We start from the raw sequence: 26,184 nt of genomic DNA, 5'->3' as shown, positions 1-26,184 counted from the left end.
ATTGGAGAACACCAAAAATCCAGGGTATGTGGAAATTTTTAGAAAAAACAATTCGGTTTCCTTATATATATATACACATATATATATATATCTGTGTGTGTGTGTTTAAATGAATTTGAAGGATTAAATACCTAAGCTATTGACAAAATTTTGCTTTTTTATAAGATTGTGTACTTTTTTAATTTCTCGGCTTAAATATAAGTTACATTTAAAGTTCTTTATAGATAAATAAATAAATATGGGAAAAGCCTGTTATTATTCGGTTGAGAAGCTTTTGTCATCCAGTCTGTTGTCAAAAAATCTGAAAGTTAGAATTTATAAAACAGTTATATTACCGGTTGTTCTGTGTGGCTGTGAAACTTGGACTCTCACTTTGAGAGAGGAACATAGGTTTAGGGTGTTTGAGAATAATGTGCTTAGGAAAATATTTGGGGCTAAGAGGGATGAAGTTACAGGAGAATGGAGAAAGTTACACAACACAGAACTGCACTCATTGTATTTTTCACCTGACGTAATTAGGAACATTAAATCCAGACGTTTGAGATGGGCAGGGCATGTAGCACGTATTATAGGCGAATCCAGAAATGCATATAGAGTGTTAGTTGGGAGGCCGGAGGGAAAAATGCCGAGACGTAGATGGGAGGTGGGATATGATGATAGAGACTGGATTAATCTTGCTCAGGATAGGGACTGATGGCGGGCTTATGTGAGGGCGGCAATGAACCTCCGGGTTCCTTAAACGCCAGTAAGTAAGCTAGTAAGTAAGTAAGTAAGTAACTTCAGAAGAAAAACTTATCATACATTCGTTATAAAATAATGTAACTGTTCAATGTTTCCAGTAAACTTGACCAGACTTCTCGCCATGTTCCGCATACTGAATCTGGTTCCATCGGTTTATAATGTTTTACTTTTCCAGGGTCGCTGCTTTTGTTTCAGGTGCAAAGCAAAGCTCTGCAGCAGGTATTACAGCTGCAATATGTTTATTCCATTAGCATCGCCACGCCCACTGCAAAGGCTTAAAAATGCATTTCGCTGAACCCTGGAACTCGTTAAAGCGTTGAGTAGGGGGAAGTGAAATTAAGGGGAAATGAAGCAAAAAAATTGGCATTTGAAGGTATTGATTTTGTTCCTTTCGTGCCATTTGGCATCACTCCGTGTTGCCAGGCATAGAGATCCCCTCTATTGAAAATTACCATCACTGTCAAGTGTTGTTAAGACGCCCACTTTGCTTCCGTCTATGGCTACAGACTAAAAGAACTTGGCTTGGATACCCTGCGTAGAGAGGAGTGCAAGGGATTTTGTGTAAGAGGGGAAACAAAAGCACATGGACTGTGAATTAGGAGCGAGAAGAATATGAAGGTGAGAGAGGGTAGAATGATACACGTGGAGAGGAAGAAAGGCTGAATATTGGAGGATTAAGAAGAGGAAGAATGTGGAGTGAGAATCTCAGGAAAGAAAGAGTGGGAATCTGAGAAAAAAGGAAGAGTGACATTCTCAAAGGAGAGGAAGAGTGAGAATTTGACAGAAGAGGAAGATTGAGAATGTGACACGGGAGGAAGAGTGATAATTTGGCAGGAGAAGGAAAATGAGAAAGGACAGAAATAGTGAGAATATGACAGAAATAGAAGAGTGAGAATATGACAGGAGAGAAATTGTTAGAATGTGACAGGAGAGAAATTGTTAGAATGTGACAGGAGAGAATGAGTGAGAATCTGGGAGGAGGGGAAGAATGGGAATCTGACAGGGATGGAAGAGTGAAAATATGGTAGGAGAGAAAGAGTGACAATATGACAAGAGTAAGAATATGACAGGAGAGGAAGAGTGAGAATGTGACAGGAGAGGAAGACAGAGAATCTGACAGGGATGGAAGAGTGAAAATATGGTAGGCGAGAAAAAGTGAGAACCTGACAGGAGAAGAGTGAGAATATGACAGGAGAGGAAGAGTGAAAATGTGATGGGAGAGGAAGAGTGGAATCTGACAGGAAAAGAGTGAGAATATGACAGGAGAGGAAGAGTGAGAATGTGATGGGAGAGGAAGAGTGGGAATATGACAGGGATGGAAGAGTGAAAATATGGTAGGCGAGAAAAAGTGAGAACCTGACAGGAGAAGAGTGAGAATATGACAGGAGAGGAAGAGTGAAAATGTGATGGGAGAGGAAGAATGGAATCTGACAGGAGAAGAGTGAGAATATGACAGGAGAGGAAGAGTGAGTCTGACAGGAGAGGAAGAGTGGAAAGGAAGAGTGAGAATATGACAGGAGAGGAAGAGTGAGCCTGACAGGAGAGGAAGAGTGGAAAGGAAGAGTGAGCCTGACAGGAGAGGAAGAGTGGAAAGGAAGAGTGAGAATGTGACAGGAGAGGAAGAGTGAAAATGTGATGGGAGAGGAAGAGTGAATATGCGATGGGAGAGGAAGAATGGAATCTGACAGGGATGGAAGAGTGAAAATATGGTAGGCGAGAAAAAGTGAGAACCTGACAGGAGAAGAGTGAGAATATGACAGGAGAGGAAGAGTGAGAATGTGATGGGAGAGGAAGAGTGAAAATCTGACAGGGATGGATGATTGAAAATATGATAGGAGAGGAAGAGTGAAAATATGACAGGAATGGAAGAGTGAGCATTTCAAAGGGGAGGAAGACTAAGAGTCTGAGAGAAAGGATTTGGAACGAGAATTTTTGAAAACAGGAAATTCATAATCTATAAGGGAAGGAAAGGCGTGAATCTAAGTGGAAAGAAAGGACGAGAACCTTAAAGGAGAGGAATGCCTGGAATCATGGAGCAGAGGAGGGGCGAGAATCTGTATGCAGAAGGAGAGGGAAATTTCTGAGAGAATAAAGGGAAAAGCGAAAATGTAGAACCTTGTGGGAAAGCACATGAACTATAAGAATCCTTGGAAAGGCGTTTTGGGTTGTAGTGAGAAATGGGATGCAAGCGGATTTTATGATGAAAGAGTGATGGAACGGAGAAAAATTCTCTCCGGCGCCGGGATTTGAACCCGGGTTTTCAGCTCTACGTGCTGATGCTTTATCCACTAAGCCACGCCGGATACAACCCCGACGCCGGTTAGAATCGTCTCAGATTAAGCTCCATCTCTTGGGTTCCCTCCATCACTCTTTCATCATATGATGACGCAGAATATCTGCATGGAAATATCATATGTAGTTCGGTACATCAAAATATATATGATATGCGTAATAAATCACTTTGTGATTTAAGACGGCGCCTATACCGTCGGATCCCGGCCAACCAGTCACTCATTCGAGTGCACCTCAACACATGTATGGACTCCGGTCCTGCGTTCATAGACGTAGTACAGAGGGCGGCCACTAGAGGGAACCCAAGAGATGGAGCTTAATCTGAGACGATTCTAACCGGCGTCGGGGTTGTATCCGGCGTGGCTTAGTGGATAAAGCATCAGCACATAGAGCTGAAAACCCGGGTTCAAATCCCGGCGCCGGAGAGAATTTTTCTCCGTTCCATCACCCTTTCATCATATGATGACGCAGAATATCTGCATGGAAATATCATATGTACTTCGGTACATCAAAATATATATGATATGCGTAATAAATCACTTTGTGATTTAAGACGGCGCCTATACCGTCGGATCCTGGCCAACCAGTCACTCATTCGAGTGCACCTCAACACATGTATGGACTTCGGTCCTGCGTTCATAGACATCTATGACGTAGTGCAGAGGGCGGCCACTAGAGGGAACCCAAGAGATGGAGCTTAATCTGAGACGACTCTAACCGGCGTCGGGGTTGTATCCGGCGTGGCTTAGTGGATAAAGCATCAGCACGTAGAGCTGAAAACCCGGGTTCAAATCCCGGCGCCGGAGAGAATTTTTCTCCGTTCCATTACTCTTTCATCATATGATGACGCAGAATATCTGCATGGAAATATCATATGTACTTCGGTACATCAAAATATATAGGATTTTATGAAGTTACACGATAAGGAAAGTGTGACATTTGTTAAAAATGAAAACAGGCAGTGTGAGAAACATGGAAAGGAAAATAACAACAAACTGTGGTAGTGAAAGTAAAGGAAGTGGTCCTTGTAGGTACCTACTTGACGAAGACAACTGAAATTGCAAGCGATCTTAAGTCGTTACGTACTACGACTGGTGGAAAGTTGAGCACTACTTTCCTCATTTCTTGGGATTTGATGGACTCTCCTCCTGGTCATCTGACTCGCTCTCACGTTACGAAAAGACGTGACTCGGGCCCCGAACCCGTAAACTAGCGGGTGTACCCTCAAAACGCTTCAGTGACAGTTATAGTGGGCGAGGACACTACCGATCTCGAAGCTGTTATTGATGGTCACGCAAGAACACAAATCCTTCACTCGGTGCACGTTCCCAAAACAAATTGCGCGTGAACTGCCGGAATGATTCTCCAGCTCTGAGTTTCCAATTTACTGAACATCCAACAACTGTTATGTTGACTCGTTTAGACTTCCGGTTTGGATATCGTCATAGAAATTAGCTGAATCAAGGCTTGCCACCACGGTAGCTCTCAGTTTAGATCATGGTGTTGTAACTCAGTGTACTTGGCTTCGATGTCCGGGCGTGGAGTGGGGTAGACGGCGTACTTGTGAATGAATAACAAGGTTTAATACTATAATAATAATAATAATAATAATAATAATAATAATAATAATAATAATAATAATAATAATAATGTTTAATAAACAAGTGCCACTGTAATTTTTCCCGCCTAGAATCTGGTGGAAAACTTAAAGTTCTAGTGAAAAACTGAAAAACTATAGTTCAAGTGTCAGTTACGTACAGATTCACTTAGGCCCGATTGTATAAACCATTTAATCTTAGATCAGAGGTTAAATTGATCCTTGTTTCAGCTGAACTTGGAATTTTTTGTTGTATAAAGTCTAATCTGAGATTAATTTGTCTCAAACTAAAGTCAACTTTGACTGAAGAAATTTCTCCGATTAAGTTAGACGATCCAAGTTCAGTTATTTCTTTTCTGTTTGAAATATACGAGTGACAGATTGTGCAAATAAAATATCCATTATTATTAATATTAATAGATATGTTACGTACATTTATATATATTTCTTTCAATTTCTTGTCTTAATACACAAACATTCTTATATTTTATAAGGCTCTATCGTGTTCAGCAGTATCAAATAACATAATCTATAATTATATTATGTTTATAACAACCTTACTTACTTACTTACTTACAAATGGCTTTTAAGGAACCCGAAGGTTCATTGCCGCCCTCACATAAGCCCGCCATCGGTTCCTATCCTGTGCAAGATTAATCCAGTCTCTATCATCATACCCCACCTCCCTCAAATCTATTTTAATATTATCCTCCCATCTACGTCCGGCTTCCCTAAAGGTCTTTTTCCCTCCGGTCTCCCAACTAACACTCTATATGCATTTCTGGATTCGCCCATACGTGCTACATGCCCTGCCCATCTCAAACGTCTGGATTTAATGTTCCTAATTATGTCAGGTGAAGAATACAATGCGTGCAGTTCTGTGTTGTGTAACTTTCTCCATTCTCCTGTAACTTCATCCCGCTTAGCCCCAAATATTTTCCTTAGCACCTTATTCTCAAACACCCTGAACCTATGTTCCTCTCTCAGAGTGAGAGTCCAAGTTTCACAACCATACAGAACAACCGGTAATATAACTGTTTTATAAATTCTAACTTTCAGATTTTTCGACAGCAGACTGGATGATAAGAGTTTCTCAACCGAATAATAACACGCATTTCCCATATTTATTCTGCGTTTAATTTCCTCCCGAGTGTCATTTATATTTGTTACTGTTGCTCCAAGATATTTGAATTTTTCCACCTCTTCGAAGGATAAATCTCCAATTTTTATATTTCCATTTCGTACAATATTCTGGTCACGAGACATAATCATATACTTTGTCTTTTCGGGATTTACTTCCAAACCGATCGCTCTACTTGCTTCAAGTAAAATTCCCGTGTTTTCCCTAATCGTTTGTGTATTTTCTCCTAACATATTCACGTCATCCGCATAGACAAGAAGCTGATGTAACCCGTTCAATTCCAAACCCTGCCTGCTATCCTGAACTTTCCTAATGGCATATTCTAGAGCGAAGTTAAAAAGTAAAGGTGATAGTGCATCTCCCTGCTTTAGCCCGCAGTGAATTGGAAAAGCATCAGATAGAAACTGACCTAAACAACCATTAATTATTAATGGATATGATAGGTACATTCATAAATGTTCAATTAACTGTATTACTAAACGAAAATTGTCGTTTTATAAAGCTTTATTATGTTTAGCAGTATCAAACACCATAACATGATAACAACTCGGAGAACAGTCAACCTTCTTCTTATTGTCCGCCATTATTTACATTGAAAAAAAAAACCAGTGTCTCCAACAGAGTGTAATACGGAAAGTCGCCAAAAAGTAGTTGTAAAGTCGCTAGATTTCTCATTATCAACAAAGAATGATTAAATTTAGTCACTATGGGGTGCTAAAAAGGTCAATAAAGCCCTATTTAAGCAATATAAAAGTTAAAAGAAATTGTTGTTGAAAAAGAGTTAAAATCGCTAGATTGGCAACACTGAAGAAACCTGTATAACATGGTCCGCGCATCACGTATTTCACCTGTTTATGCGATGTTGCCAAATCCTTTTCACGTGAACTCAGATTGCATTTGAACCAAGGTAATTTGATCGCAGAAAAGTTTTATACAATAGAAGAAGTGTCTGAATTCGGTTTACTTTTCGATCTTCGATCAAAATTGATCTTTAGTCAGGGAGTTTTATACAATTGGGCCTTAGTTCAGTGATGTTCTAGTCTAGAGGAAAGCACTCTTATAAGAAGTAAATGACCTTCAACCTAAAAAATGTTCAGTTCACGTTCAGTTCAGTTAAGAGTTTAGGCACAGCTTACAGCAGTAAAATTTTGGAAATATTCAACATTTTTTTCCCCCATTACTGTATTTTGTACAGTAATGAAAATTAGTATGTGTAAAACACTGTCCTTCTGCTATATGAAAAAAATATTTTTACTATTTAAAAAAAAAATATTGATATATTTTTTCAAAATTCAAAATGGTGGCAGTTCACTGTCCAGTGATGAAGCGTTTCTCTCATAACTCAAAAACTATCCAACATTCTGTGATGAAATGTTTTGTGTGTATTTATGCATGTCATATCTACAATAACATGCAAGATCACTTCTCTACCTTTGATAGAGTGTCTGATGAAAAATAAATTCTTTAAAAAATAGTCAAATATCAGTATTTTCTTCTAACACAAAAAGTAAAAAAAAAAAGATATATATATATATATTTATTTATTTATTTAGGAATGTAGTTGAAAGAGCACGATATTGTAAATATGAGTATCAGCAATAAAATAAAAGAGAAAGAACGTGGAAAAGTTAACACGTTTATGAGTTATGAGGGAAACACTTCATTACTGTACAGTGAACTGTCACCATTTTGAATTTTGAAAAAAAAAAATATATATATATATTTTTTAATCGTAAATATATATATATATATATTTTTTTTTTTTTTCATATAGCAGGAGGACAGTGTTTTACACATATCAATTTTCATTATTGTACAAGATATAGTAATGGAGGAAAAATTGTTGAATATTTCCAAACATTTTACTGCTGTAAGCTGTTACGTTCTACATTCAGATTGGAGGGAAGCGAGGTTTAAGGTTAGAGGATGGTATTTTTTAAAACTTTTTTCCTATTTGGTGTAAAATATTAATTTTTTGTATGTAGAGAGCTCATAGCTGTGGCAACTCAACCAAATAAAAATATTTTGGAAAAAAAATTATTTGGGGAGCCAAATTTGAAAAAAGAACAATTCAGGATTGTACTAAAACCGATATATCTAAACCGTTTTTAAATATAGATTCAAAAAATTTTTGCAATGTATTTGCAAAAGCATGTTCTACAAAGTGTCTGAAACAGAATTTTGATATTAGTCCCTACGTTTGTAAAATAAACAATTAAAATTTAATAACAATTGTCTGATTTCCTTTCTTGCAAATAAACGGACGTAGTTTTAAAATGAAATCAATTAACAAAATTCTGTTACAGAGAAAAGTTTCCTAATAGTCTAAAGAATGTGTGTTCTGAATTTCCTGCATGTATCTTTAATAGTCCACAAATTATATCCATTTTTATCTGGCAATGTAGCAAAAAAATGAAGTTGCTGGAAACCGATAAAAGCGGGCGTGTGATTTAAAAATCAATAGCGCAGGAAGTTTAAAAATGACGTCTCAACATCCGATAAGAGCACAAATACCTAGAAAATGTTATGCAATACATTCCACACATATCAAAGAGTATTTAAAAAAAAAATTGAAAATTTAATTTACGGGAAACAACAATAAAAGTGGGCGAGTGTTTTGAAAATCCATAACGCAGGAAGTTTAAAAATGGCGACTCAACATCCGATAAGGGCATAAATACCCGCAAAATGTGATGCTATGCATTCCACACATATCACAGAGTATTTTAAATAAGTTTTTTTTTTTAATTTACTCATTTTTCACCAAAAAATACCATCCTCTCACCTTAAGAGAAACAAATTGGGCAAATTTTCATTTCATCTACAACATTAATATTACTCGTTTAGCCAGCGTAACATCTGTACAATAAACCCGAAGGCCGTTGCCAACAGCAACGCAGACAGCAGGCTTTGGAAAGACGACAATATGCGTTGCTGGATGGCAGGCAACTGTTTCCTCCCGCCGGTGACACATGTGTGAGGGAGGATGCGGATGTTTGCATCAAATTTTACGGGTCGCAGCCAGTCCTTGTCCTTCGCAGGCTCGTGGACAGTTTAGTCGTGTTAATAATAGAAATCCGTGTTCATAACCTCGGGCACTAAGGTCACCAGCACGTAGCGTCCAAACGTCACTTCCGTGCGTGACCGGATATGTGTAAGTTCAGCCGTAACCGATCCACCAGGGGGCCGTGCTAATGTGATCGCTATTGGGGCGGACAAAGGCGTTCCTGGAAATAGAACATTTAGGATATTCCTGAGGGAAAACTTCCCAATTTTGTATTTATACTTTCTTTCTCTTATTCTCTCTAATTAAAGTGTGTGATCCCAAAATCTTCTCAGTCCATTTTGCCTTTCTTATGTTTTATACATACATATGTTTTTTTTAGATCTCTATCATTATACAGGGTGTTTCCGAGGTTGTGATACAAACTTTCAGGGATGATGGCGAAGGGCACATGTATCAATTTGAGATACGGAACCCTGGTCCGGAAATGACTGAGTCGAAAGTTATAAGCAAAAATAGTTGTGTGGATATGGAATTGTAATTTGGCACCACGTTTCCTCCTTCCCTTAACTTTTGGAACAGTCGTGGAAAGATGGTATGGCCCGGTTGTCTCATACGTGGGTACTTGTCCCGATGCAATCTGTGAGCTTGTCTACTGTTCCCATTGGCTCATCTGTATTCGAAAATCAGGTCTGCATATTCCGCTCTCGTGTACTCCTCCATTTCACTAGGACCGATCGACTGGACACTGCAACTTGTACACATACACTGCTGTCTACAGACGTGCATATCAGGACCGACCATGTCCGTTATACATTACGCTATCTGCATTGCTTTAGTGTAGTTTCCTGTCCCCATCCCTCAGACAGAGGACTGAATGGAATACTGTAAGCAGACAACGTAAACAACGTCAGATGAATACAGTATGTGTAAGATGTACAGATAAATACACATAAATAAGGTGTACAGAGGAATAAAATGATTTCATTTCCACACAACTATTTTTGCTTGTAACTTTCGACTCGGTCATTTCCGGACCAGGGTTCCTTATCTCAAATTGATACATGTGTCTTTCGCCATCATCCCTGAAAGTTTGTAACACCCCTCGGAACCACTCTGTATTTCAAGCTTCTTTTCATCCAAAAATATACCAATCCTTGTCTAAACGTTCGTGTTATTGTGCATGTCACTTGAAAAGTCGCTTAGTCCGTTGACTGGTGGATAGAAAAAAAACTAGTCTAGTCATTTCATAAAAATGGACTTCACGCGTTTTGGGATCACACTCTTCAATTTATTGTTTACATTTCCTTTATTTTTATCAGGTTTCTTTCTTGCTGTTACGTATACCGTAAAAAATTAAATTAAAAATTACAAACTTACGCAGAAAATATCCTCTTAGAATGTCAAAATAGTTTTCGAAAAGGTAGTTCCTGCATTGATCTACTATTTAAGGGGTTATTTGCACTTCCCACCCTTAAAAATTAGAGTGTTTTATAAATTTTATTCCCTCACATCATTAATTTGTATTTTGATAAAATCATTTGGTGCAATGTCAATTCCTTTAACATGTTTCTTAATTGTTATGACATGCAACCATACTTTAATGAAGATTGACATATCATTTAGTTTTAATATGTATATTTTATATTACTTGCCATATGTTTCGGAAGTTACTGTAATAACATTGTAGAATTATGTCCATCTGGAGAAACTACACTTTCCAATGGTGAAATAATAATTAAACAATTAATTAGATTCCGATATTATTTCATACAAACACAGAAACATTCTCTGTAGGCTATGTTTAATAGCTTTCGATTGTTGTTGTCCAAGGCCCCTTATAGACGAAGTCATTTGTTTTTATTTCAGTACAGCGCCTTAGATGGCGTTGTTATTGTAATTTTAAAACTCATACGAGTATATCTCATTAAATATCAGTCCTATCAAAATGTTGTATAGAATAAAACTCATCGGACATTATTTTTAAAGAAACTCTTGTTATGTAACATTTTTCATGAAAATTAATAATAAGGGAGATATTTCGATTTATTTAATTCAGACCCCCTTATAACCCCCTTTTAAATAAAGTATTTTGAATGCCATATAGCCTAAAATCTAAGTTACAACGAACTTAATTTATATTCCAATTTTCATATAAATCGGTTCAGCCATTATCGCGTGAAAAGGTAACAAACATCCAGACAGACAGACTGACATACAAACAAAAATTTCAAAAAAGCTATTTTCGGTTTCAGGATGATTAATTATACATGTTAACATCAATTATTTTTGGAAAATCAAAAATTACCAGAATAATTTTGGCTACAGATTTATTATTAGTATAGATTAAGTTTTTTGACTTGTTCCATATTCTAGCTGTAAAGCAATGTATGAATACCATGGAATGTTAATAAATACAATACAACACATTTAACTCGTCTGAAGAAGCACAACAAAATATGAACAAATCACACCTATAGTCATGTACAGAAACTGCAAGTTGATTGAGAACAAACCACACGCTGTGAATTCAGTTTTTGTTAAAGTCACATGTATGAAGAATCTCTCCATTTCAATAACAACCTCAGACTGTAGATCAGGTCGCAGTAACAGCTTTCGAATTTGATTCGACAATTCGTTGCACTTCTCAGTGGTTGAATGACAAGAAGCACATATCTCAGTAAATAAAACTAACATCACTAAACTGCCGATCGAAGAAGCAGCTATTCCAATGCCATGGCCTTCATTAGCATGAGTTACTTGAAGGAATATAATGTAGAAAAACATATTTATAAACGTCATGAATATCCAGAAAAACACAAACAAAAGAGGAAATCCGAAGGCTGAGTTTATTAGATTGACTATATCATGCAGTTTGCTATGAATCATTCTCAACTCTCTGACTTCAAGCAATGTGTTTTGCTTCTGGGCTGAAAGCAATTTTGTGTCGACTGCATCTTCAATACTGATCAAAGCGATTCTACTGTGATTTCGACATGAATCTTTTACCAAGGATCTTGTATGAAAGGAAGCTATGACGGAATTCAGTTCTATGCATCTTTGACGGACGAATAACACCAAATTTATGAACAACACAATTATCATTATATTTGAGAAAGTAGTGACTCCTTGTGGCACAAATTTCTTTACACTGAAAAGTGAAGCAGAAAGTATTGCAAATGGCAATTGTGATATGACAATGTGAAATAAAAGATGTATCACTAAATGCCTCTTCTCCTTGCTGTATACTGAAGCTCTGTTCTTTTCTTTGAACAACATTTGATCCAATTCACTCAATTCGTGCAGAATTTTAAACAGATGGCTTTTCTTGATAGATGCAAATAATATCAAAGTTGTCAACCCTGTTGCACACATTGTTGATATCTGAAGTAACTCTATGAAGAGTGCCTTCATCTCGAGTTGATCGTACAAACTGTCACGAATTTGTAAATAGGAGATGATTGCATACAGAATTGCACATAGTAATGTCCAACAAGTTCCTAGAAGTCCAACACATCCAAGTTGTTTTCTATGCCTTCTTTTATTAGATATTGAGAATGGTATTAAGCCAATACATTTACATATAAAAATCAACGGCTCGAGTACTGAATACAAGGGGTTGTTTTCCTGAAGTTCCTTCATGATGGATTGTGTCTGGTGAAATGTTTCCTTCCTGTGGAGCTAGTCGATATCTAATAACTCTATCTTCAATAAGGCACCGTTTAATTTAGCCCGAAGCTATTATGTTACAGCAATATTGATTAATTAGTGTAATGTATGGCTACAGAATTTATTAATTAAAATGGTGTGTTTCATATTCCTTATCATGAAGACATAATAAAGTAACAAATATCGTTTCTGTGTATACATTAAGCGTCAAGACATAACTTATACTGTCGGAAATAACTCATTACTTCATGTGTGAAGTAATTTACTGATCAGAGATAAACCTTTTATTTATATCTAATTAGTAACCTAGCAACAAAACTAATCTTACGTCATGCTAGGGTTTTAAAAGTTTCATTATGGATAACTAATATTGGCTAAACTGGAGAATTTGCTACGGTAGCTTTGAACCGTGCCGTTACGGTTACGACCAAATTTAACTACATACACAATGTCGCCAACATAATAACATGACGTTGGACTGCGGCGTCGTTAGAAGGCGATTTTTTTTTTCCTCTCTCTACCTCCTTCGTTCTGAACATTACTGAGAGATAGCACCACTGTTAATATCATCTATTTCAATGATTTTCCCTGAAGCACCTTTTTCCTTATTGTGTACACAGTGACATATCGGAAATGCATTAAACAAAATACTAACAAGGTGTGATTCCGTAAGACATAGGATAAAAGGATAGTTAACATGAATGGAAGTCATATTCAGTAAACCCCTATGACATTGATGAACAAGTACTCATATCACGACAGATATTAATTTTAGAAGCCATATTTATTAAACCTTTTTGTCTTATTTTGATAAATGCTTCCACACTCAGAATATTGAATCTTTCTTTTTGTAAATGGAAATCACACTAAGCTTATGCTGCGATGCTAATGAACACGTACCCATATCACGAGAGATATTAATTTTAGGTTCCATGTTTATTATACATCTTTTTCTTGTTTCGATTAATACTGCCAACCATTAAATTATTGATTGCTTTTTAACACTTTATATCAAACATGGGCATCGTGCCTCACTTGAGAATTAGTGCCTCACTGACCTTCACAGAGCTTATCGCTCTGAATGACATCATCTTCACAGTCCTCGTTCCTCCCTCACGTAGCTCCTAGGCGTGGGCAGGTTCTATATCAGTTTCATAAGCAATATCAGTGGTGGCATAATAGCATTATCAAAGCAGTGTGTACGCGTCAGAAAACGATTATTTCATGAGAAATGGGAGGAAGAGTATTTTTACTGTTTAGAAGGGGAGAATATACGACGTATGTTATGCTCGAAAATCTATTAGGCAGTCGCCCTGGTTGGCAAGTTGGTATAGCGCTGGCCTTCTATGTCCAAGGTTGCGGGTTCGATCCCGGGCCAGGTCGATGGCATTTAAGTGTGCTTAAATGCCACAGGCTCATGTCAGTAGATTTACTGGCATGTAAAAGAACTCCTGCGGGACAAAATTCCGGCACATCCGGCGACGCTGATATAACCTCTGCAGTTGCGAGCGTCGTTAAATAAACCATAACATTTCTATTAGGCATTAATAAATTTAATATACAACGACATTACTCCTTATGTCATAAATACGTGCTGAATTAGAAGGTAACACAAATTAAATGTTATTTTTCGTACTATTCCGAAGAAAATTTATGATCTTAACATTTGCATGGTATACTAAATACGACATTATACCTTAAACACGCTGCATTAAAAGATACGAGGAATTAAATGTTGTTTGTACGTATTATTTCCAAAAGAAATTTATATTAAAAAATATCAAATGTGCGTAGAAAACGAAATATGATTTTCTGAAATCATTTTATGTCGAGAACTTGCAAATCTATTAAGTAATCTTGATAAACGCCAGATTATTCAAGAAAATAAACGTAGACAAGGTGATGGAATATTATTGGCTAGTTACGCAATTTCTAGCCTGTAATTTAAATCAATTCAATGATGGAGAAATAGTAAAGAGGTTTATGATTAAAGCTGCCGAATTAATTTACCGAATTGAATAAAAGTTTTCGAGAGTCTCCTAATAATTCGCCACTGACCGCCTTGGCGATTACGATAAGGTGACGCAGGTCACAGCAGTTTATATTTCCCATCCTACTCTGCAGTCTCCTCTCCTAGTAAACAAACTATTTCAAATCGAGTGCCTCCCGTAACCGAAAATTGTGCCCATATATGCTCTGTAAGATGACTTCCAACACGCTGCAAAGAAAGTTGCAAGTGAATAAATGTGATCTATCTTAACTTTCCTCTATATGACCTACACAAAACTGTATTTGTTGATATTATACACATTGTGATTTGGGAATATTTGCATTCCTGAAATTACAAATATTTTCTTTTGTTTCGTGCTGTTCTTACTTAACATCTTACTTGGGAGATTAACATTAAAATGTATCACTATTAGCCACATTTAACTCGTCTGAAGAAGCACAACAAAATATGAACAAATCACACCTAACGTCATATACAGAAACGGCAAGTTGATTGTAAACAAACCACACGCTGTGAACTCAGTTCTTGTTAAAGTCACCTGCATGAGGAACCGCTCCATTTCAGTAACAACCTCAGACTGCAGATCAGCTCGCAGTAACAGCTTTTGAATTTGAGTCACCAATTCGTTTGACTTCTCAACGGTTGAGTGACAACAAGCACACATCTCGATAAGTAAGGTCAACATCACTAAACTGTAGATCGTACAAGCAGCAATGTCAGTGTTACGGAATTCGTTGTCACTGGCTACTCCAGATAATATATAGAAAAACATGTCTATGAAAGAAATAAATATCCAGAAGGACACAAAGAGAAGAGGAAATCCGAAGGCTGAGTTGATTAGATTGACTACATCATGCAGTTTGCAGTGGATCACCCTGAGATCTCTGATAGCATGCAATATGCTGTTCTTCTTGGTTGAAAGCAATATTGTGTCGATTGCATTATGGGTATTCAAGAAACAAATTCCGCTGCGATTTCGGCGTGAAGATTCTTTCCTGAAGATTTTTGTATCAAGAGAAGCTATGATGGAATTCATTTGTTTATATTTTTGCCGCACAAGTAGCGCTAAATTTATAAACAACACAATCATAATTATATTTGAGAAGCTAGATATATCTTGTGCTAGACACCACATTACATTATGAGCTGTCAAAGAAGCTAGAATATATGGAATTTGAGAAATAATAATGTGAACGAAGAGATGTAACACAAGGTATCTCTGATTGCTGTAAATTGAAGAAATTTCTTTGTCTTTGAATAACACTTTATCGAGTTCAGACAATTCGTGTAGTATTTTATTCATGTGGAGTTTCTTGGTAGACGCAAATAATATCAAAGTTGTCAACCCTGTTGCATTCATTGCTGATATATGAAGTAAATCTATGAAAATTGCCTTCATTTGGAATGGTACATTCATGCTCTCACGAATTTGTGTGTACCAGAATACTGCATACAAAAGTGTACACGTTAATGTCCAACATGTTCCAAGAAATCCAACACATCCACGTTGTTTTCTATGTTTTCGTTTATTGGGCACTGAGAATGGTATTATACCAAAAATATTACATATAAAAATCAATGGTTTAAATACTGAAAACAAAGGGATGTCTTCCTTGATTTTCTTCATGGCTAGTGTCTTGTCTGGGGAAGTGCTTTCTTCTCCGCGTAAGCTCCGTCGATAACTGAAAATGCAGCTTAAGTAAGTCCCTGTTTAATCGTGTTAGAAGTTATTACGTTGAACCCATTTAAGTTAATGAAGTCTGATGTAGGCCGCAGGGTATATTATTATTGTTTTGAGTTTGTAATGATGAAAACATATTGGCAAATATTGTCTCGTTTGGAAGAAAATTTATGATGTGCTCCTTAATTAATTGGAAGTGTAAGACGACAATAACTAAAAATCAGTTAACTTGTTAATCTTTAATGTACGTGCCATGGGAAATATCCAGCCGAGTGAGACATTCTCCTATGTTTAAATAGACTGGTCAAAAAAAGTTAAGCATATTTCCAGTTTACCCAATAATACCTGATATTTATGTTTCTTTTGGTTTTATGTGGCACGTGTTATGTTTACCAATTCAAACTCTTTCATTTGTTTTAGTCTGCATCACTAGGTAACGTACAAATCACGGCTAGTAAAGAAAAGCCTGTAATTCGAGCAAAGTTCAGTCAGTGTCATTTTGCTTCATAGTGCTTCATAGTGCAGTACAATGGCTCGGAACACCCTTACAATGGCAGACCGCATCAAAATCATCACTTTGATGGAACAAAACATGAGACAAGTTGATGTTGCTAACATCCTTCATGTGAATCAGAGTATTGTCTCCAGACTGTGGAGAAAGTTCCAGGAAACCCAGTCAATAGCAGATCGACCTCGCGAGGACCGTCCACGCAAAACAACACCAGGTCAGGACCGATATGTAAGGTTATCTGCACGTAGGAACCCTATAGCCTCAGCTACAACTCTGCGCCATGATCTGCGCGAAGCCACTGGTGTTGTTGTAAGTAGCCAAACTGTGAGCAATAGACTTCATGACATAGGGTTGTATGCTCGAAGACCACTCAAGACTCCAGCACTCCGTCCACATCACAGGGGTGCTCGTGCAAGATGGGCTAGAGCACAGGAGAATTGGACACGAGGCCAATGGACCAGAACTTTATTCTCAGACGAAGTGAGAATGGGCCTACACCCTGACAACAACTCTATTCGCATATGGAGACGAACAAGGGAACGAAATCATCCCTCAATGACCGTGGAACGTCACCAACAGTTTGGTGGTTCAATCTTGTTTTGGGCAGGTGTCATGTTTGGCCGCCGCACACCACTGGTTTCAATAGAGGGAAACATGACTGCTGCCGTGTATGAGAACAACATCCTCCAACCCATAGTAAGTGGTTTTGCAGAGACTGTAGGAGAAGGGTTCACTCTACAGGACGATAATGCTCGGCCTCATCGTGCTCATAGTGTGCAGCGGTATCTTGTAGAACATGGGATCCGAAGAATGGATTGGCCAGCATGCTCACCGGATATGAACTGCATAGAGCATGCATGGAGCTTTCTCAGGAGAGCCATTTCCAATCGTCCACATCACCCATTAACGATTCAAGAACTCAGGAATGCTGCCTTGGAAGAATGGGACAATTTGCCTCAGGAGAGCTTAGATGCATTGGTACTGAGTATGCCCCGTCGCATACTAGAGTGCCTCAGGGTTCGTGGAGGACCAACACGTTATTAAACAGGGTACTGAAAGCACCATCTCCTTTTCTTTGATAATGTACGAATTTCAACTTCCCTTATCTTTTCCGTTGTTTCCAAACAATGCAACTTTTTCATTTCATATTGAGTCCATTGTTAACAAATAGTGTATTTCTACTTTTAAGTTTATTCTGTGGAACCAAGAAACCCAATTATAATTTATCTATTTTATTTTAATTAATAAAAACAGTTATATGCCTAATTATGCTTAACTTTTTTTGACCAGTGTATATTGAACAAAGCTTAGATATAGTTGTGTGACTCAGAATATTGAATGTTTCTTTTTTAATGGAAATCATATTTAGTTTCTCTTCTGACTTTTTTTTTATTATCCAATTTAATAAACCCTATTTCACCCTGAAGTATATTAGGGTTATAGTTGGCATCAAAATACATATTTTATAAGCAATAAACAATAATAAAATTATAATACAAAATTGTGGTCAAGGTTGCAATTCACATGAATTATGTACAAGAATGCACCTTAATGAAAGAATGGATCCTGTTAAAGATTAATGAGATGTTTGAGGAATAATCAATTCAAAGATATACAAGAATGTCTAACCCTTTGAGAGTAAATACACGACCTAAAAAGATAATCATTAGTACATTAATATAACAAAGTTTGGCTTTCACTTTCAAATTTATACTTAATTCATGAACAATGGAACAGTTAGGAGTAATAAAAGGATATTACAAGCAATGATTTACGGTTACAAGTTACATACGTGATTCAGGAACAGGTACAATAATTGAAATAATAGCACAAGTAATGACTTATAACTAACGAAATTCTTGAAGGGCAATATGTAATAGTAGGGGCAATGCAAAAGATTTAAAAACAAATGTAAACAGTAAAGGAATAGTATAAAAATTGACTTAAAATTACACATTCTTTTTAAAGCAATAGGCAACAACAAATAGATACTAATAACAATACACTGACTGTAGTTAGAGATTAAACACATTATTTTAAAAACGTACATGCAAAGATCAATAGCTATTTTCAGGCATTATATACATGGACCATGTCTTTAATTCACATCTTTTGACGTTACTTCGTATATTATTTTGTGTTTCAATCTATTTCAATTTGTTATTTTTCACTGTAACAACAAAAATTGTTTCATAAAGCCTAAAGGCATTTCTCTATATTTATTGTATTATAGTACTCTTTGTCAATGACAACCTGTAATGATTATATACAGTACATACATAAAATAGCTCTTCTAACGTTGATGAACACTTAGTCATATCTCGACAGATATTAATTCTAGGGCTCATATTTATTAAACTTTTTCTTCTTTTGATGAATACTATCATCCCTCTACATATTGATCGCTTCTTTTAACACGATTTGTAATAACGATTTTCTACACACTGGAAAGGAAGTGTCATGTGAATTGGTGTGATGTATCTGAACTTTCCTTTATAGTGCTACTAGAAACGATTTTTATAGAGATTTTAGACCTTGTGATTTGGCAAGATTTCCTTTCATAAAACCACAAACGTTTTTGTTTCGTGATGTTTCACTTAACGTCTCATTTGGAAAATAATGTTAAAAGTTGTCACTGTTAGCCTCATTTAACTGGTCTGAACAAGTACAATAAAATTTGAACAAATCACGCCTATCGTCATATAGAGAAAGGTTAAATTGATTGTAAACAAGCCACACGCTGTGAATTCAGTTCTTCTTAAAGTGACTTGCGTGAGGAACCTTTCCATTTCAGTAACAATCTCAGACTGAAGATCTGGTTGCAGCAGCAGCTTTTGAATACGAGTGACCAATTCGTTTGACGTGTCAACGGTTGAGTGACAACAAGCACACATCTCGATAAGTAAAGTCAACATCACTAAACACTTCGTCGAACAAGATGCAATGTGAATATTACGGAATTCGTTATCTTGACTTACATCATACAATATGTAGAAAAACATGCTTATAAAAGTGATGAATGTCCAGAAGGATGCAAACAGAAGAGGAAACCTAAATGCTGAATTGATTAAAGTGATTACATCATGCAGTTTGCTATGGATGACCCTGAGATCTCTGATAGCAAGCAATATGCTGTTCTTCTGGGTTGAAAGCAATATTGTGTCGGTTGCATTCTTTGTAATGAATAAAGAAAGGCCGCTTCGATTATGACATGAGGAGTCTTTCGTGAAGAATTTTGTATGAAAAGACGCTATGATGCAATTCAGTTGTTTATATCTTTGCCGCAAAAGTAACGCTAAATTTGTAAACAACGCAATCATAATTATATTTGAGAAACTACACATATCACGAGCTAGCCATGTTGTTACTGTATGAGGTATGAAAGAAGTTATCATATATGGCATTTGAGAGACAATACTGTGAATCAAGAGATGTAACACTAGATATCTCTTGGTGCTGCAAAAAGAAGAAGAAATTTCTTTGTCTTTGAATAACACTTTGTCCAGTTCAGACAATTCGTGTAGTATTTTAATCAGATGGCGTTTCTTGATAGATGCAAATAATATCAAAGTCATCAACCCTGTTGCAGTCATTGCTGATATATGAAGTAATTCTATGAAAAGTGCTTTCATTTGGAATTGCATGTTCAGACTGTGACGAATTTGTGAGAACCAGAATGCCCCATGCAGAAGTGCACACGTTGCTGTCCAACATGTTCCAAGAAATCCAACACGTCCACGTTGTTTTCTATGTTTTATTTCATTGTGTACTGAGAACGGTATTACTCCAAAAATGTTACACACGAAAATCAACGGTTTGATTATTATTCCTCAATATTCTGCATGATGGTTGATTTGTCTGGGGAAGTGCTTGCTTCTCCGTGTAAGCTCCGTCGATAACTAAAATTCTAGCGGCAGTAAGTTTCAGTTTAATCGTGTTAAAAGCTATAACGTTGAACCCACTTTAGTTATGAAAGTGTAATATAGGTATTAAGGCATGTTATTGTTAATATTGTGTTTTACATTAGTCATGATGACAATTGGCAAATATTGATTCCATTTGAAGTAAAAGCTATGTCGTTGTCCTTAATGCATTACGAATGTAACGCACCAATAACTAAACATGAATTAACTTGTTACTATTTGATGTGCTTGCCATCATATTCCAGGAGTGACTCAGTAATTCCACACGTGATGTTGAAAGGTATCGGGGCTTAGTTTTACATATGTGTGATGGAAGTGATACAACAGTGCTGACTGAAGAAGTCGTTAGAAAATATTGAATAAAATTTTAAAATATATTATGTATTTTGTAATTGAACAGTGACTTTCCTAATGGTGCTAAGTACATATAATTTTTATAACTGGAAATACATTAGAACCTCTATTATCCGTGGTAATGAAGGAGGTGCACTGAACGGTTAATCGAAAAAATCGGATAATCCGTACCATAAAATATTTTCGTAAATTAAGTAGATAATACTTGCACTTTTTTAATTTCCTTCGTGATCTTGTGTTTAACACGCTAGGTAGTGAATCAGTATTTTTCTCATTTAAGTCTGGTTGTCAATGACGAGTTTTTAAGGGGCAAGGAAATTCCTTGTAATGGATGTCAGCGGAAAGAAGCATTTGCTGCATAGGCCACTAGTTTGATCTAATTGTACACAACATACAAACAACCTCCACCAACACAAGAACAGCATAGCCCCACCATAGAGGACAGCTAACGTCGAGAAGCAAGACGAACTGATGCCTCAGTAGTTAAGGTGTCGCTGACGAAGACACCACACCAGTGTGGAAATGGTACCGTCGGTCACATAACGTATATTACATATTTTTAATAGTTTTAACACTTGTAAAGTTTTTAATTTTCAAAAAAATTGCATATTTTACGATAAGTTTTCAAGTGAACATAAAAAATAATTGATTAAATTTTTTTTTCGCTCTCCTGTAAAACTTGAAAGTTTTTACGTAGCTACAAGGTTGCTTTTAACACTATCGAAATGGTAAATTTTAACAAAAAAAATTGCAGTTTGCAATTTTATTGTAGATCGTCGCATTGTAGTTTATCAAGTGGAGTAGAAACAGGACTGTGATAAATGCATTGAAAAACGGCAATAACAGTTTCAGTGCGTGGTATTAAATAGTTATATTTTAATACTAACATCATAAACACATATAAAGAAGTCAACGTGACATTTTTTTCAACATTTTTAAGAATATATCAATGACTCAGAACTAGACTGTTCTAAGTCCAACTTTTTATAAGAAAGAAATCTATGTTTCATTATGTTGTAGTTCTTGCCTACATATATATGAATCAACAAAATTGTAAATATTCCTCTCCATAAGTTTGCTATGGAGCTATACCAAATTGTTTCATGAAGCTTTGAATGCCAGGAGCTTAAAATAGCTCTCCTGAAAAAAAAAAATAATAAAATGGACTTGGAAAGTCTTGTTCTGGGCCATCTATTTATTCACCTATGCTATGCACCTTCTCCATAAAGAACAAAATGTCAAAATAAGCGGTTAGAATGGACATGGACCTTGGTTACGCAATAAAATACAAAAGCTTCTCTTTTCAGTAACGAAAGGTCATTTTATTGGCCATGAATATATAGAAATATCATGTTTAAACTTATAAAACACGTACTCAAATGTGGAGAGTATAAAGGCAGAGTCTTAAAACATTCAGTATATTAAGTAGTGTTAGTATTCATCAAAACAAGAAAAATGGCTAATAAACATGAGTCCTGAAATTAGTAACTTCCTAGATATGAGTGCTTGTTCATCAGTATCAAAGAAGATGCTGAATGCGATTACCATAAAAAAGAGTAATCATCAAAACGAGAAAAAATCTAATAAATATGGCTCCTGGAAATTAAATTTTGTACGAACAAAGACTTTGAAATTGGCCTTCTAAGAAAAGCATATCTCCAGTTGTGAGTTTGCATCTTGTTTCTTATAGGACGTATCGGAAATGCAGTAAAGAAAAGAGTAATAGGGTGTGATTCCCTAGGATACAGGGCAAAAAGCAGTTAACATGAATGGAAGTCATATTGAGCTAACTCTAAGAAAAGCACTCATATCACGACAGATATTATTTTTAGGAGCCATAATTATTAAACCCTTTTGTCTAGTTTTCATAAATGCTTCCACACTCACAATATTGAATGTTTACTTTTTGTAAATGTAAATCACACTAATATGCTGCGATGCTAATGAACACGTACTCATATCTCGAAATATATTAATTTTAGTGTTCATGTTTATTATACAACTTTTTTCTTGTTTTGATGAATACTGCCAACCCTTAAATTATTGATTGCTTTATTTTAAGGGGAGGGGATGGTATTTTTGATGAAAAATGACTAAATTAAAAAAATATATATATATTCTTTAAAATACTCTGTGATATCTGTGGATTGCCTTTTTTAAACTTCCTGCATTACGGATTTTTAAATCACTCGCCCACGTTTATTGTTGTTTAAGGTAAATTAAATTAAAAAAAATTGTTCTTTAAAATACTCTTTGATATGTGTGGACTGCATTGTACAATATTTTGTGGGTATTTGTGCCCTTATCGGATGTTGAGACGTCATTTTTAAACTTCCTGCGCTATGGATTTTTAAATCACACGCCCGCTTTTATCGGTTTCCAGTAACTTCATTTTTTTGCTACATTGCCAGACAAAATGAATATATTTACTGAACTATTAAAGATGCATGCATGAAATTTAGAACACACATTCTTTAGACCATTAAGAAAATTTTCTCTCTAACAGAATTTTGTTAATTGATTTCATTTTAAAAATACGTCCGTTTGTTTGCAAGAAAGGAAATCAGAAAATTGTTACTCAAGTTTAATTGTTTATTTTACAAACGTAGGGACTAATATCAAAATTCTGTTACAGGCAGTTTGTAGAACGTACTTCTGCAAATACATTGCAAAAACTGTTTGAATCTATCTTTAAAAACGGTTTAGATATATCGGTTTTAGTACAATCCTGCATTGGGTATATTTTTTCCTAATTTGGGCACCCAAATAATTTTTTTTCAAAATGTTTTTTTATTTGGTTGAGTTGTCACAGCTATGAGCTCTCTATATACAAAAAATAATAATAATTTACACCAAATAGGAAAAAAGTTTTAAAAAATACCATCCTCTTACCTTAACACTCTATATAATGACTTGCAACACACTGGAAAGGGAATAGCGAGTGAATAAATGTGATATTTCTTAACTTCCCCTTATACGGCCTATACAAAACGATTTTTGTTGAGAGTTTACACATAGTGATTTGAAAAGATTTTTTTTCTTAAAAACACATAATTTTTCTTTTGTTTCGTGCTGTTTTTACTTAATGTCTTACTTGAGGAATTAATATTAAAATTTATCATTGTTAGCTACATTTAACTGGTCTGAACAAGCACAACAAAATATGAACAAAGCACACCTAACGTCATATACAGGAACGGCAAGTTGATTGTAAACAAGCCACACGCTGTGAATTCAGTTTTTGTTAAAGTCACCTGCATGAGGAACCGCTCCATTTCAGTAACAACCTGAGACTGCATATCAGGTCGAAGTAACAGCTTTTGAATGTGAGTCACCAATTCGTTTGACTTCTCAACGGTTGAGTGACAACAAGCACACATCTCGATAAGTAAAGTTAATATCACTAAACTGTTGATCGAACAAGAAGCAATGTCAATGTTACTGAATTCGTTTTCAGTGGTTACTTCATACAATATATAGAAAAACATGCATATGAAAGTCATGAATATCCAGAAAGACGCAAAGAGAAGAGGAAATCCGAAGGCTGAGTTGATTAGATTGACTACATCATGCAGTTTGCAGTGGATCACCCTGAGATCTCTGATAGCAAGCAATGTGCTGTTCTTCTGGTTTGAAAGCATTATTATGTCGATTGAATTTTCAGCATTGAAAAACGAAATTTCATTTCGATTTCGGAGTGAGTAATCTTTGAAGAATTTTATATGAAGAGAAGCTAAGATGGAATTCATTTGTTTATATTTTTGCCGCACAAGTAGCGCTAAATTTATAAACAACACAATCATCATCATATTTGAGAAGCTAGATATATCTTGTGCGAGCCACCACATTGGATTATGTGGTGTCAAAGAAGCTAGAATATATGGAATTTGAGAAATAATAATGTGAACGAAGAGATGTAACACTAGGTATCTCTGATTGCTGTTAATTGAAGAAATTTCTTTGTCTTTGAATAACACTTTATCGAGTTCAGACAATTCGTGTAGTATTTTATTCATGTGGAGTTTCTTGGTAGACGCAAATAATATCAAAGTTATCAACCCTGTTGCATTCATTGCTGATATATGAAGTAAATCTATGAAAATTGCCTTCATTTCGAATGGTACATTCATGCTTTCACGAATTTGTATATACCAGAATATTGCATACAAAAGTGCACACGTTAGTGTCCAACATGTTCCAAGAAATCCAACACATCCACGTTGTTTTCTATGTTTTCGTTTATTGGGCACTGAGAATGGTATTATACCAAAAATTTTACACATAAAAATCAACGGTTTGAATACTGAAAACAAAGGGATGTCTTCCTCAATTTTCTTCATGGCTGGTGTCTTGTTTGGGGAAGTGCTTTCTTCTTCGCGTAAGCTCCGTCGATAACTGGAAATGCAGCGTCAGTAAGTCCCTGTTTAATCGTGTTAGAAGTTATTACGTCGTACCCATTTAAGTTAATGAAGTCTGATGTAGGCCACAGAGCATATTATTATTGTTTTGAGTTCGTAATGATGAAAAGATATTGGCAAATATTGTCTCCTCTGGAAGAAAATTTATGTTGTGCTCCTTAATTAATTGGAAGTGTAAGACGTCAATAACTAAACAGCAGTTAACTCGTTAATCTTTAATGTGCGTGCCATGGGAAAGATCCAGTCGAGTGAGACATTCTCCTATGTTTAAATATATTGTACAAAGCTTCAGATATAGTTGTGTGACTCAGAATATTGAATGTTTCTTTTTTAATGGAAATCACATTGAGTTTCTCTTCTGACGTTGATGAACACTTAGTCATATCACAGTCTACTATATACAGTTGCGAAGCTCAATATGTAGTAAAAATACAAACATGGGTAGTTGCCCACCACTAGGATCGCTACTATCGCCTCATCATCGCAGATCTCTCTCCTAGCAGACGACAAAATATGTTACACTTACGTTGTCGTGTTCTTTTGGAAAAATTAACACCTTGCTTCCATTATTGAAATATTAAATGCATAAAGTTAATTTATTATTTTAATGAAGTATATTAAATTCCACCATAAACTCGAAGATACCTGCAAGAAATAGGTTAATATTATTTTTGTTTGTGCAAAACGAACTGAAATTTAGTATAATCGCTTCACTCATTCAAGATTATAGCGATAATTAACTATGAAACCAATATATATTAATTTGCATTTCCCTTTACAGCAATAATAATGGAAATATGAATTAATGGAGTAACTTACGTGTACCGGTACTTGTAGTGTAG

The 26,184-nt window shown here is 35.9% G+C and overlaps 1 protein-coding gene and 1 non-coding gene across 3 annotated transcripts in view; both read left to right on the top strand.

The window, feature by feature from the left end:
• LOC138714401 (uncharacterized) overlaps positions 1–26,184 on the top strand; it is a 513,148-nt gene that overhangs the window by 254,328 nt on the left and 232,636 nt on the right. The gene's annotated exons all lie outside the window — the stretch shown is intronic.
• Positions 3,387–3,458, top strand: TRNAY-AUA (transfer RNA tyrosine (anticodon AUA)). Its single transcript has one exon. It is a non-coding gene; the product is annotated as a tRNA-Tyr (tRNA).

This window comes from Periplaneta americana, chromosome 2, assembly GCF_040183065.1.
Source record: "Periplaneta americana isolate PAMFEO1 chromosome 2, P.americana_PAMFEO1_priV1, whole genome shotgun sequence".
Classification (NCBI taxonomy): Eukaryota; Metazoa; Arthropoda; class Insecta; order Blattodea; family Blattidae; genus Periplaneta; species Periplaneta americana.
This window is presented reverse-complemented; position numbering and strand designations above follow the sequence as displayed.